General features: G+C 41.3%; 1 long non-coding RNA gene across 1 annotated transcript; it reads left to right on the forward strand.

Annotated features, from left to right (window-relative positions):
• The first annotated feature begins 292 nt into the window (after positions 1 to 292).
• LOC111024170 (uncharacterized) lies at positions 293 to 12,755 on the forward strand. Its single transcript, XR_015787443.1, has 2 exons — positions 293 to 430; positions 12,538 to 12,755. It is a non-coding gene; the product is annotated as an uncharacterized LOC111024170 (long non-coding RNA).
• The last annotated feature ends 851 nt before the right edge of the window (positions 12,756 to 13,606 follow it).

Raw genomic sequence — 13,606 nt, forward strand, 5'->3', positions numbered from 1 at the left:
ATGAGTGGAATGTGTGTTGTAAGCTTTTGGTGAACTTAGACATGCATTTTGACACTTAGCCATGCCATGCATGAGTGGAATGTGTGTTGTAAGCTTTTGGTGAACTTAGACATGCATTTTGACACTTAGTCATGCCATGCATGAGTGGAATATGTGTTGTAAGCTTTTGGTGAACTTTGACATGCAAGAGTTGCACGTAATTTGCCTATTTAAGAAGTCTTTTGTTCAAACATCAAGATCTCTTGGAACCTTTGGCCATTTGATGTGTTTTCAAAAAGCTTACATAACTCCTTTTAGCTCCACTTTTCTCTAATTTTTTCCTTCTCTAAAAAGAGTCCCACCACTCTATTCCAAGCCTTGAGAATAGCTAGGAAGATCTCTTGGTGGTCCTTCATCGGAGCTATTTGAAGATTTTTTAAAAGCTACAAAGGTTTGTATCTTTCTCTACTTATCTCTAAACATCATAATGTATGATCATGCATGTTTAATCCTAGGTTGTATTATGCATGTGTGTCTTTTTGTTTTGAAAAGAAAATGCTTTTTACATTTAGAAAAAGAGTTAAAAAGAAAATGCAAGCAATAAAAAAGAGTCGTATTAAAAAAGAGTCATATGCAATAAAGGTTTTACAAAAAAGAGTATGAAAAAAGATTTGAAAAGAAGAAAAATCAGTTAAAAAAAAGAGTATTGAGAGAAAATAAGAGTGGGGGAAAGAAAAGAAAAATAAAAGTGAGAGAAAGACAAGAGTGGTAAGAAACACGAGCGGCAAGAAAATGCACTTACCTTTTCGTGTGTCCCCACTGTAGACATTCATTTATCTTTAAATGGGTGGCGTTAGCATCTTGGAGGATAGTAACCTATATATTAAGGTGACTTCGTGAAAACCATTGTCGACATCATTCTATACCAGGTTGCGACCTAAAGAGTTTCTATGAATAGCTATGGTTGAAAACCGAGGTTAGTGTGTGGAAAACCTCAGGGGTAGTAGCCGGTCCGCGTGTCTTCTTATGTGAACTTTTTGAATCAAAACAGACATGTGCATATTCCTTGGTTTTGTAAAAAGTTTTGTGTTTTAGAACATAAGAGGATTTAGAATCATTTTTCTTCTCAAAACAAGAATGGTTTATGGTATATTGGCTTGAGATTAAAGTTAAGATGTTTAACTTGTGAAAAATGACGTAGTTTAGAGTAGGATTTTTGCATACATTTAAGGTAGTGTTTTCCCTTCTATTTATATGAATCCAAATTTTATTCTCTCTAGGAAACCTAGTTACTTGGGTTTTGGATGTATCATCGTCACGGGCTGGATGTAAGGAGAAAAGACAGTCGGCCTGTTACTGAACCTCATTGACTGGGCATGGGGCCCGTCCTTTGGGACGCCCGACAATAGGTGGCAGACCACTAGTCGACAGCCGAGACCAAGTCGGCCGGTGTTGGGTCTTGGTTGCCAAGCCTGTGCCACCACTCATTTGTTAGGCTTCTGAGTTCGGGCTTTCATTCTTTCTTCTAATTTTGGCCTATCTGGAACTTCTCCTTTACTCATGGGCTTCCCCTTAAGTGGGTTCGTAGCTTGCTTGTCGGGTTTAGCTTTAATTATTTCTCCCATAACAGTTGTCCTCACTCTCTAAGTAGAGGTTTTGTTTACAATGGGTCTTCTGCTTTGAGAGTATTTGTTGTATATGTTGCTTGGTTTACTTTGTCAACTATGTTGCTTGGTTTACTTTGTCAACTATGTTGGTTTACTTTGTCAACTATGTTGCTTACGGACCAATCGTTCTTTTGATCCATCATTACTTTTCAAAAAGACTACGTTAGTCTTATAGATCGATACTCGGAATACTCATTCAATTTTATTACTTTTGATGGGTGTATACTTGCACTCTATCATTTATTTTAAATCAAAATCTCAAACATCATTCATTCAAAATTCGATGACTATTCACTTGAATACAAATGCGCACGCGTAAAAGAAAGAGAGAAAAAGACAGACAGCCACAAATTTTTGTGGTGCATGTTGCCAAGCAGAAGACTGTCACCAACAGTGAGGGAGGAGTAGGAGACTTACCTTAGAGGAATTGTCGTTACGTGCCACAGGGCCTTGTGTTTGTTGTAGCTTAGACACACTGTGCCCTACAAGTGTCGATTTCGTGCCTCCAGTCGGCGAAGGCGGTTGTGGAACTCGGGGATATGTGTTGAGGAAAGCGGGGCCCTGTTAATTTTTCTTCGTCCACCCAGAGAAGTCTCAAAACTTTGTTATGTATCTTGAGATTACTTGATGCCTAGTATGACCGGTTGTTTTCTTACGTGTGAGAATATAGCCTATGCATCGCATGACTAGTTTGCTCTGATTTATGGATTGAGATTCTTTGCGTATAGTATGAACCATTTACGTGTGAGAATCTCGAACTGGATGTCGTACTCACTTAGCTCTATTGCCCACTTTCATTAGGCGTCCAGAAGCTTCCGGCTTATGGAAGATGCTTTTTAGGGGCAAGTTAGTGAGCACCACCACCGTATGGGCTTGGAAGTATGGTCTAAGCCGTCGGGCCGAGGTGACCAAAGCGAGAGCCAACTTCTCCATCTGAGGGTATCTAGTCTCGGCTTCGGTCATAGCCTTGCTTGTGTAGTAGACCGGGTTTTGCCGCGCTTCCTCTTACCTGATTAGGGCCGAGTTGACGGCACTGTCAGACACTGCTAAGTACAATTGGAGCTTGTCCCCCAGCATGGGCTTGGCGAGCAAAGGTGCCGAACAGAGGTAGCTCTTCAATTGCTGAAACGCTTGCTCGCACTCTGCTGTCCATTCAAACGGCCCTTTCTTTCGTAGGATTTTGAAGAAAGGAAGGCACTTATCTGTCGATCTTGAAACAAACCGGCTCAGGGCCACAATCCTGCCATTGAGACACTGAAGCTGCTTCAGCATCTTCGGTGCCTCCATCTCGGTCACGGCTTTAATCTTTTCGGGGTTGGCCTCGATTCCCCGGTTGTTCACCATGAAGCCGAGGAATTTTCCCGAAGAGACTCCAAAGGCACACTTAGCGGGGTTGAGCTTCATTTGATATACCCTCAAAACCTCGAAGGCTTCGGTCAGATCGGAGAGGTGCGACTTAGACTGCTTGCTCTTGACAAGCATGTCGTCCACATACACTTCCATATTCCGGCCGATCTGCTTGGCGAACATTTTGTTCACCATTCTCTGGTAGGTCGCTCCTGCGTTCTTGAACCCGAAGGACATGACCTTGTAGCAGTACAAACCTTGGTCTGTTATGAAAGCGGTATGACCTTCATCTGGGACATGCATCTTGATTTGGTTGTACCCAGAGTAGGCGTCCATGAAGGTGAGCAGTTCGTGCCCGGCTGTGGCGTCCACGAGCTGATCAATCCTCGGAAGTGGGAAGCAATCTTTCAGACATGTCTTATTTAAGTTCGTAAAATCTACGCACATTCTCCACTTGCCGTTAGATTTTTTAACTAATACAACATTGGAGAGCCACTCGGGATACGAAATTTCTCTTATGTATTCAGCTTTCAAAAGTTTGCTAACTTCCTCAACAATTACATCACTCCTCTCCTTGTTTATAGGTCTTCTCTTTTGTTTCACAGGTCGGAATGATGGATCTATGCTGAGGCGATGCGTCATAATTCGCGGGTCAATGCCAGGCATGTCCTCGTGGGACCACACAAAGACGTCCGAGTTGGATCTGAGGAAGTGGATTAGCTCCTCTCTGTCGGTGGCCCCCAGCTTGGTTCCTATGCTTACCTGCTTCTCGGGACTAAGCAGAGGAACAAGCTCGAGCTCCTCAGTGGGTGCGGCAAACTCCTTCCTCGGCAGGTCGGTCTCGAACTCGAGCGTCCCATCCCTACTGGCGAGAGTTTCGAGGGCGCAGACCGATGAGCCTTTGAGTGCGGAGGCATAACACTCCCTCAAAGCGGTCTGTTCTCCTCGGACCGTGCCCACGCCATTAGGGTGGGATACTTCAAAACTTGATGAAGTGTTGAGGGAATGGCCCGAAATGAGTGGATGATGGGTCTCCCAAAGATGGCGTTATAGGCCGACCTACCGTCAATTACCACGAACTCGGCCATTTGAGTGACCCGAGTTCGGTCCTGCCCCAGCGTGACCGGCAAGTCGATGCAACCCTCTGGGATGACCGATTCTCCAGAGAACCCAACCAGCGGTGTCGGGCTTTTCTTCAATTGCGACCTCGTCCATCCCAAGGCGAGGTAGGTCGGTAAGGACAGGATGTTAGCGGATGCGCCCCCGTCTACCAACACTCTCCTGACCACCACATGATCAATCAAGGGAGCAATCACAAGTGCATCATTGTGGGGCAGGTGGACCTCCTCCAAGTCTGCACCGTCGAAGGTGATTGGGCAGGTTGGCCCCTGCTCCCTGATGATGCACACCTCGCGCCTGGCTGCACGGGCTAACTCCTTTCTTTTATGTCCGGACTCACCCCCGCTTGGCCCTCCAAAAATGGTATTGATGACCGCAGGTCGGTCAGTGCGCCGGGGCGGCGTCCTTGAACGCTTTTGCTCTTCCTTTTTCTCTGCTGAGCTGGTCTTGGGCTTTCCCACAAATTTCTTGAAGTAGTCATCTTGAATTAGATCCTCAATTTGGCGCTTCAACTCCCAGCAGTCTGACGTGTTATGGCCGTGCTCCCGATGGAAGCGGCAATACTTGTCCTTGCTGCGCCTCTCCGGGGCTCCCCGAAGCTTCTCAGGACGCTTGAGTAGTTTTTCCATTCCAGATTCCTCGATGTTTGTTAGGATCTCGGAAATTGGAATCGTGCTCGGGGTGAAACGTTCGTAAGGTCGGCTCCTGGTAGGTCCGCTCTCCGCCCTTCGATACTCAGCTCGGCCGCTGGAAAAGGATCCCTTGTCCTTGGACTTGGGATCTGCCCTTTCTACATCTTTTCCACTTCTGCCCCGGCCGATCTTTCGTTCCGGTTGGTCGGTTTTGGTTCGGAGGAGCTCCTGTCCATCGATGACTTTCTTCGCCTTCTGAAGCACCTCGGCGAAGGTGGCCGGGGCCTCCTCTCCAAGTTTCACCGTGAGGGCTTTGTCGGCTAGACCGGTGAGGAAATGGCACATGGCCGAGTCATCGGAGCAGTGTGCGACCTTCAACTGCTCCTTCTGGAATCTGGTGACATATTTCCGCAGCGTCTCACCCTCATTCTGCCTGATGGTGGTGAGATGGGTTGCTGTCTTTTTGTCATAGTGCCGAGAAGAGAACTGGGCAAGGAACTCCTTTCTCAGCTGAGAGTAGGTCGAGATCGACCTGGCTGGCAGTCTCCGATACCACAATCGCGCGCTGCCAGTAAGCGCGATCTGAAAGGCGCGACATTTCATTGCGTCTGATGCCGCTTCGAAGTCCATGAGGCCTTCAAAGACCTCAACATAGTCCTTGGGGTCCTTCGTCCTATCATAAGGCTTCACGGTAGGAGCTTTGAACTTCGGAGGGATTGGTGCTTCCAAAACGTCCGAGGTGAAGGGCGATTCTCCCAAGTCGCCATCGTTCAGTGAATCGTCTTTCTGCTCACATTTGGCCTTTAAGGCCTCCACCTGAGCATCGAGCTTGCCCCTCAGCTGGTCGAACTCCTCCCTTGTGATTATCCCTGCGGGATTGTGAGAGGATTCAGCCTGCTGGTTGGAGCTCCTGTGTGAGCGGGATGGTGACTGCCCTTTTCGGAGAGACGAGCCTCTCTTTCTGTTGAGATGCTCACGGAGGTCTCCCCTCTGGCGAGTGTACCCCTCGCTCTCGTTGTCTTCGGGATGTTCCTCCTCGGCTGGGCCGAGGTGTGAACCCCTTTGCTCGCGTACGTCCACGCGCGTCACTCGATTTTCAGATCGGGACCCTGCGCCTGCAGCTAGCATCATTTCGTTATACATTTCCTCCATGGAGCGCATTTGTGTGCGCATTGCCTCCATCTCTCTCTGGAGTGCATCAAAGTTCTCGCTTGTTGGAGCCGGGGTTGGACCCCGGGCGCCCTTCTTAGAGGTCCCACCTCGGCCACGGGTGGCCTTGGACGTCCTCGGGTGCGCAGGCGGTAGGGCAGGCGCGGTGATCCGCGCCGACCTGCGGAGGGGTCCTGTGGCTAGGCCGTCGTGACCTTGCCCCTCTACCGCTGCTGCTCCGACCTCCCTCTGGTGGGCATCGCTGGCAGCTAGGGTCCTTCGGTCCGCCGTATTGGTTGAGTTTGCGGGTTGAACCATCTTCGTTCGCGCAATGGTTTAAAAAGATTGAGATGACTTAGATTGTCGATCCCCACAGACGGCGCCAAATGTTTATGCAAGGATGTGCACAACAGCGTATTTCAGATTGCAGCTCGAACTCGGCCTGCGGACCTGACTGGGCGTTTATGCTGAACGCACGCACTAAGCGTGGTAACAATTATATAGATGCAAGCGCACACCTGTCAGAGTAATATAAAATGGATGGAGTATCCAAGTATCGATCCTCAAGGACTTCTAAATAATTTCCAAACTCTGAAGTTTTAAAGAATAGTGAATGTTGAAATGAGTGATTCTTGTAAAATGGGAAGTGGTCACAAATAATGGTTTGGGATTTGGGATTTGGACTTATAATAATAAAACCTAGCCCGAATTACTTCAAGTTAGCCAACAAAGAATCAAGGACATGCTAAGGACAATATGCTTTTTACTTTAGAAACCAACGACTACGCTTCTCACTTGACTTATGTCTAAGCAAGTTCAAAGTCCTAAGACATTCCCTAATATGTCTATTATGAGATATATCTTAGTTTTAGGATGGAAATAGTCGCAACCTCGGGTTAAGGTCCTATGTCTAGGCTACTTAAGCGAAACCCTTATGTCTAAGGCGCTCCTCTCCTCGGTTTAACCACTCGACAATGCAAATAAGCAACCTTTTCAGTATTGACTTGTTAAGACTTACAGTGGCCTTCTCTAAATCCTAACTTTTTGGGAAAACATGTTGAGCAATGAATGGAAAGCAAAAACACTACTTCTTAGCAACCCTTTTTAGACATTAAAGGCTAACTATCCATAACCGGGCTAGAGACGGGAATTTAGAAAGACATATTGAAGAAAATACAGCAAGTAAAACGGTTGAATGTGGAATGCATGTGTGAAAAACAAAAGTTAACTAACAGAGAGTTTTTATCGGGATTGAGAGCTTCGCCATTCTCTTTCAAGCAAGGGAGAGTGTCACGTGCTCTTTCCTCCAAAAACACAACTCTCTTAACTAAAAATAAAGTAAAGGCAAAGGGAAGATAAGCAAAGTGCTAGATTTTTATATATTTGAATAAGTAGAAAATAACTAAGTACAAATGGAAACAAAACAAAACTCAATAAAAGAATGTAAAGTGCTCGGGATTTAAAAACGAAAAGCAACTAATGAAAGCAACTCGAAAGTATTTAGAAAGCAACAAAGAAGCACTAAAAATGATCAAGAGAAGGAAGCAAGGCTTGATGAATTTGGTGGAGAAGTTGCTGGAATTTATAGCTGTGCAGAATTGGTTAGGTAGGTCCTAAAACGATGGTGAATCACCAATTTCCAACTCTTTTGACTGACCAAATTGTGCTCAAACTGATAGTGGAACACTTCTTCTACACGTATGCATCGGTTGGAACCACCAAAACGCATTGGAAGACGCGTTTCATTAAGGGCAAAGTTGGAAGAAAACCAGTTTTTCTGCAGGCTTCCCAGGCGCCTGGCGCCTCCCATGATGGTTTTTCCGTCTTTTTGCTTCTTTTGATTAATTTGCACTCCCAAATGGTCCTAAAATGTCATAAATACAATATAAGCCAACCACAAACCATAATATATGAATTTTGCATGAATTGGAACTCAAACGATCGAGAAAAATCCGAAACAAAGCTGAAACATAGTAAAAACAGCATCTAAAACCTTCTTTTTACGCATGTAAACAAGCGTAATCAGGACCGACCTGAACACTTGAGCGGACCTGCACAAAAAGGTGAGCACTCCGACGATCAAGTCAGTATAGGTCGGATTCCAGTTTAGTTCGAGGCTCGAAATCATCGTCCCTGATCGTGGAGTGAAGTCCTCTACTTATGGGTGGTAGTCCCGCTAATCTCGCAACGGTTACACTCGGTAATCTCGGGATCGTCGGTTACGCCCGGTAATCTCGGGACCGACGATTATGCCTGATAATCACGCCGCTGACAGTAATTTGCATCGGCCCCCACCGAGCTTCCCGGTAGGTCGGACCTCGGCCAGGTTCACCTCGGCCCTCATACTTAGCATCTATCAACGCTAGTAGTGGTGATCTCGGCCGTCCGAGCTGGGCATGACTCATGAGTCATCTTGGAGCACCAATAGGGGTCCTCCACGTGTACAAGGTATTCTCTTCCCCAAACATGTAGAAAAGTAACAATCTACTGCCAATCCACTCATTAAACAACTAGTCACAAAATTCTCTCTAACGAACACCCACTACTTAATTAACCACACCAAACAATAACCCTAAAAATGTGGAAACCCTCGCAGATCAACTAACACATGTTTTTACTCATTTTTAATTCTTAAACATGTGCTCATTTCAACTAAATATGTAGTTTAATGTAAAATAATATTAATTAATTTATTAACAATTTTTGTATAATTATTTTTTTACAATGTTGTATAATTTGAATGTATTATAGTTTACGTGTATTAATTTTAACAAAACAAAACGTGTTTATAACATGAAATTATATGTTTATCAAAGTTTTTATTTTTTTTAATGAAATTCTGCATTTTAAAATTTCAAATTCCAAATCTGAAAACACTAAACGTATTTCAAAAATAAATCTGTTAAATACTCCCAACTGCATATTTATTTAATCCATTTGATTCAATGAATAGACAACAAGAAACATAATCTAGATTTGTGAGATGTCCTTAACTTCTTACTTTTGTTCCATTAAACTATATAAACTTAATAGTGTTTTTTAAGAGATTGAGAATATGAAGGTAAAAATGGAGAGAAAGGCTCCATATTGGAAAAACAAAACATCTTCGGATTGAAAATTTAAAAATAAAAAAAGAGACAAATTCAGCTCAAGATCAAGAGCAAATAGAAAAATCAAGTTAAAATAGGAAAAACAACAATAATTCATTCAAAATATTTAATAAAATGCCAATTAAAAACAAAAAATAAAAGAGCAATGATCTAGTGGTAGAACACATGCTAAAAATTCGAGTTAGATTCATAGCTGGTGCATTTGTTATAGCTTATGTCCCTTAAGAGAACAACCTCTCTACTATCCCAAAATTGGGTAGAAGTGAATTCCTTCTTGCACCCTATGTCCCTAGCTATCTACCGGGTCTTACCCCTGAAATGGGAGGCTTATTGAGCCAGCGCTGTTGAGCTGCTCTCACCCATGCAGATCTGAGGATAATCCCGAGTAAACAGAAGTTCATAGTTAGCTCAAGATTAAGATCGAGTTACCTAGGCCATCAAAGTTGAGATAGTCAGTTTCAAACAGTAAACGGTGTTATAAAGTAAAAGTGACTATCTCATGGTCCAGTCTTATGCAAACTCTTTGCACGGGACACCCCCACTCGCATGTCTTCACATGAACGAATTAGGACCACATCGTTTGTACTAGCTACAAAGTGGGCCGCCATTTAGACTGTTAACTCAAACTTGATCCATATTTATGTCTCTTACATAGAGTTTGAGTCTCAGTTAACAGTCTAGGATCCTTTATTTTATTGGATTTAGATATAGTAAGAACATTTTATTGGATCAATAACTACTTATTGATTAAAACTTTCAATAACAACTTTATTGAATGATAAAAGTATATCTGTCATTTTCAAACTATGAGTTTTAGGACATAAAACCCAACAGACCACTAGTCGACAGCCGAGACCTGGTCGGCGATTTAGGGTGTTGGTTGCCAGGTCAGTGCCTCGTGGGCTTCCCCTTCAGTGGGTTCGTAGCTTGCTTGTCGGGTTTAGCTTTATTTCTCCCATAACAGTTGTCCTCACTCTCTAAGTAGAAGTTTTGTTTATAATGGGTCTTCTGCTTTGAGAGTACTTGTTGTATATGTTGCTTGGTTTACTTGGTCAATTATGTTGCTTACGGACCAGTCGTTCTTCCGATCCATCATTATTGTTCAAAAAGACTATGTTAGTCCTATGGATCGATACTCGAAATATTCATTCAATTTTATTACTTTTGATAAGTGTATACTTACGCTCTATTCATTTATTTCAAATCAAAATCCCAAACATCATTTATTCAAAATTAGATGACTATTCGCTCGAATACGAATGCGCACGTGTAAAAGAAAGAGAGAAAAAGGCAAATAGCCACAATTTTTTGTGGTGCACGTTGCCAAGTAGAAGACTGTCACCAACAGCGAGGGAGGAGTAGGAGACTTACCTTAGAGGCGTCACCATTAGGGGTCGACATTAACCTGCAAAACAGAGAAGACTAAACATCGGTGTGGTGCTAACCACACACACTCCCATGGTTAAGTTGGAATCAAGGTTGAAAAGTGACAGTAGTTTAGAGTAGAATATTTGCATACCTTTAAGGTAGTGTTCTCCCTTCTATTTATATGAATCCAGATTCTATCTCTCTAGGAAACCTATTACTTGGACTTTGGATATATCATCGTCATGAGCTGGATGTAGGGTTAAAAACCTCAACTCTAATATTTTTCATAAATAATCATGTTTAATTTATTCACATCGAGTTGATAATTTTTCTTATTACTTTAGTTATATAATACATAAATATTTGGAAATAAATTTAATTATCTAATAAAATCAAGGACATATTTGTAAATTGTGGTTACATATATTTTCAAAACCTTAATTATTGTCTTTCTTTCTCACCTTTTACCCTCTCTTTGTGATAACTACTATTTTTTTTTAGTACAACATGGTAGGGGAATCCAACTCACAACCTCTTGATACTAATATTATGTCTACAGTAGTGAACATTTTATTACAAATTAAAAAAAATCTCAACTCAGATAGTTAATTATAAATTTAATATGGAAAAAATCTATTTAAAAAAATTGAAATTACATAATTACATCACAAGATTTGTTCGGATTTAATTAAAAAAAAAGCAAGATTCCATAAATCTCGGACTAATATTGCATTAAATTCCGGAGATTTAATTGAGAAAAAGAAAAGAGGGTCAAGAGAAGAGGAATAAGAAAGGAACGAAAAAACAAAACTGTGTGGATCCCGGCCCGGGATTGCACAGTCCCCGACCAGGATTGTTCTATCCCGGCTCGGGATACACGCTTTCCAGTTTTTTTATTTTTATTTTTTGGCTTCCTTCCTTCCTCATAAACTTAAAATCTATCCTCTCTCTTAAAAAATTAGAGAGTTGATTTTGGGAGCTCATGAGATAGATTTTGATTTAATGGGTAATGAAAAAACAATTTAGGGGTTTTATTCTCTTTTTCTTCAATTAAAAATTCTGAAAACCTTAAGAATTTTTTTAAGGAGGGGAAGATGGGTAGACGAGAGGGAAGAGAAACGAAAGAAATAAAAAATAATTTTAATTTATGTGGGTTATATTTACTTATCCGAAGATTTTTGGTGGATTCGGTTGTTGGTTCTCAATTGGTAATTGATTCTTAAATTAAAATGTTGATACTTTTTCCATATTAGAATCAAATTAAAAAGAAATTATGAAGTTGGAGGTGAGAGATTGGTGGAGAATTGTACTTTAAAAAAGTATGGATATTTTGATAATTTTACAAAGAAAAAGAAAAGTGGAAAAGGGTAACAAATTAGAATGGAATGGGTCACAAACTAGGTTTTTTTCAAAAGGACGTCATAAATCCCAATTTCCCATTTGTGACCCACCTCCCCTTAATTTTGACATCTTTAATTTTTTATCTTTGGGAGAAAACGAATTTACCCTCATGGTTAATAAATATGCATTCATGATATATTAAATTTTCACCTAACCATTCCACCAAACTTTAAACCCATGTTTTACATATGTTTTGAAATTGAAACACACGATCCAAAATCCTCACACTATCCAAAATCCTCACAGATCACGTTTTTAAAATCCACTCAAAGAAACATTGTTGTCCACGTATTTGATCATCGTCCTCATAATATCCAAAATCATTGTCCCTACATTTTCACTTTTGAAAAATTAGGTACGTTACACTTACAATATTTGTACTTTAAAATTGCTGAAATTATTTGAAATTTTTCCTCATTCGCACATTCTACTGGAATTGACTTCTTGAAAAGAAAAAAAAATGTTCAGATCGTTGTCCCGGACCAATACCTGGTCCAGGATTGAAGTTAAATTGCATCGGGATTGAATCCTTGTGCATCCTTATTCGGGGCACGAGCCGAGACACATCCCGAACTATTCCCGAACCAGGAAAGGTCCGAGACATGTCCCGGAGTAATCCCGAACCATGATTAGTTTGGGACATGTCTCGAACTAGTCCGAGACGGTTCAGGATGACAATTTTTTTCCTTTTATTATTATTATTTTTAATATTTTTTTTCTCAACGATCAATTTTCTTATCTCACTTAGTTTTATTCTATTTGCAGGATGCCTCATGTTTTCATAACATTGGGTGGAGAATGAAATGATAGTGAAAAAGATTATGTCGGCAGTCGTACGAGAGAATTGACAGTGGATATTACAATCACCTACGGAGAATTTCTAGGTCACGTGTATAGATTGAATAATAAAAACCCCTACAGTTTGATATTATTATAATATCAAACTGTATTGAATGTATGTGGGCTGCCAAAAGATTTGAAAATCGTTTGAAGGGGCTGTTCTCTCAAAGAAGTCTGGGGCTACACAGAAAAAGCCTCTCTCAGGTGGCCCAGTGGACTAGGCGGCTGTCCTCCTTCTTTTGCGCTGTCCAAAGTGGTCAAAATAATCTAAGAATATTTTTAAATCAAAGAATAAACAATATTAGGATTACTTGCAAAAAAAAAAAAACAATTTGAACAAGATTTGATGGCCCAAAGATTTTCTCCAAAATTGTCTAGCTTCAAATATAGAAATTTTCGCTGCAGACCTCGGATGGCTGAAATCTTTATGTCCCTAGAAAGCTCTTTCAAAGACTTTTAAATTAGCATCTGATTTAACTATAAACAACAAAAATGTCAGAGAGATATAAATCATCGAAGTTGGGAATGTGTTCTCTCGGCGGCTGCAGGATTTTCAAAAAACTTGATAACTCCCGAACAACAGATCAAAAATTATTGATTCTAAGCTCTCTGAAAAGCTAACTCAGAGATCTTTCGAATGACACCAGTTTCACTCAATTTGGACTTCGGAGCAAAAAGTTATGAATTTTTTAAGTCGGCTCTCAGTTTGTGCTCTCTGTAGGTTTCTCTCAAATTCTGGAGTTCGAAGAAATTTTTTGAACTTTGGCTATGGGGCTTGGATTAAATTGAAACTTGATTTGTTGAAAAGCTTTTGAGGTACTGAACACAAACAAACAAGTTTTATACACTTCAAAGTAATTTTCGAAATCAGAACTTCTTATGCAAGAATGATAGAATAAGTTTGGCACGCGGAAGAACAAGAACAATCGATAAACTTTTTATAAGATTTTTGAATAAGGGAAAGTAGAGACAAGACAGAAATCTAAATACAAGA

This window comes from Momordica charantia, assembly GCF_013281855.1.
Source record: "Momordica charantia cultivar OHB3-1 chromosome 9 unlocalized genomic scaffold, Mcharantia_2.0 BLBB01000009.1, whole genome shotgun sequence".
Classification (NCBI taxonomy): domain Eukaryota; kingdom Viridiplantae; phylum Streptophyta; class Magnoliopsida; order Cucurbitales; family Cucurbitaceae; genus Momordica; species Momordica charantia.